Source organism: Tenebrio molitor, unplaced genomic scaffold (assembly GCF_963966145.1).
Source record: "Tenebrio molitor unplaced genomic scaffold, icTenMoli1.1 SCAFFOLD_778, whole genome shotgun sequence".
NCBI classification, from domain to species: Eukaryota; Metazoa; Arthropoda; class Insecta; order Coleoptera; family Tenebrionidae; genus Tenebrio; species Tenebrio molitor.
The window spans coordinates 10,303-11,208 of NW_027184225.1; the positions used below are offsets into that span (position 1 = coordinate 10,303).

The following is a 906-nucleotide window of genomic DNA, read 5'->3' on the forward strand; positions in this document are numbered from 1 at the left end:
TCCTGATATTACTTACATATTTCGGTCGATCCAAATGTGGGAATCTCGTCGTCGTCGGAGCAAGCAGCGCGGTAGGTGGGGTGAAATTCTGGATTTTCCACCGCCGCCGGCGGTCGAAAAATGTGCGACGCGGGAGATCGCCAGTCCGTCTAGTAGTCTCTCTTGTCGTTAGAGCGTGACGTGGTGGTTGTTGTGGGATTTCCCGTTAGTTCGGTCCGACGTCGGTCGTCAGAGGGTAAGTGCATACGGAAACGAAACGCATCGCGTTTTGATGTTCATATTCGTGCATCGGAATGTTAAAAGCAATATATTTTACACCAACGATCACACCTAAACACCACGGCAACGGCCATACCACGTTGAAAAGCACCGGTTCTCGTCCGATCACCGAAGTTAAGCAACGTCGGGCGCGGTCAGTACTTGGATGGGTGACCGCTTGGGAACACCGCGTGCCGTTGCCCCCCAACACTTTTTGTTTTTTTTTGAAATCCATAGCAACCACCGAACCGATTTGTTTTTCGTGCAGGTATTCGGAAACATGCACAGACCCGTATAATGTAGATTCATAGCTTTAAGTACTAGATAATTAAGAAAACAATTTTTTTTGTCGATTAATTGTAAACAATTGCAGAATAAAAACTCGTCAAACGGTAAAGGTTGTCGTTCGATCACCGAAGGTAAGCCACGCGGGCAGCGGTCAGCACTTGGACGGGTGACCGGTTCATTATATTCCTTCCGTGAGTTTAACAAAGATAACATATGCAAATGTCGTAAGTGCGACGAGGAAGACGGCGATCTTTTAATGTAAAAAAAATATATATTAGGTTACGCGTACATGCCACTTTGACTGCTGCTTTATTTTTTTGGTTTTTAAATAATTAGAGATCTGAATTCAACATATCAGTT

The 906-nt window shown here is 45.0% G+C and overlaps 1 non-coding gene across 1 annotated transcript; it reads left to right on the forward strand.

Annotated features, from left to right (window-relative positions):
• Positions 1 to 341: 341 nt before the first annotated feature.
• Positions 342 to 461, forward strand: LOC138141009 (5S ribosomal RNA). Its single transcript, XR_011162912.1, has one exon. It is a non-coding gene; the product is annotated as a 5S ribosomal RNA (ribosomal RNA).
• Positions 462 to 906: the final 445 nt, after the last annotated feature.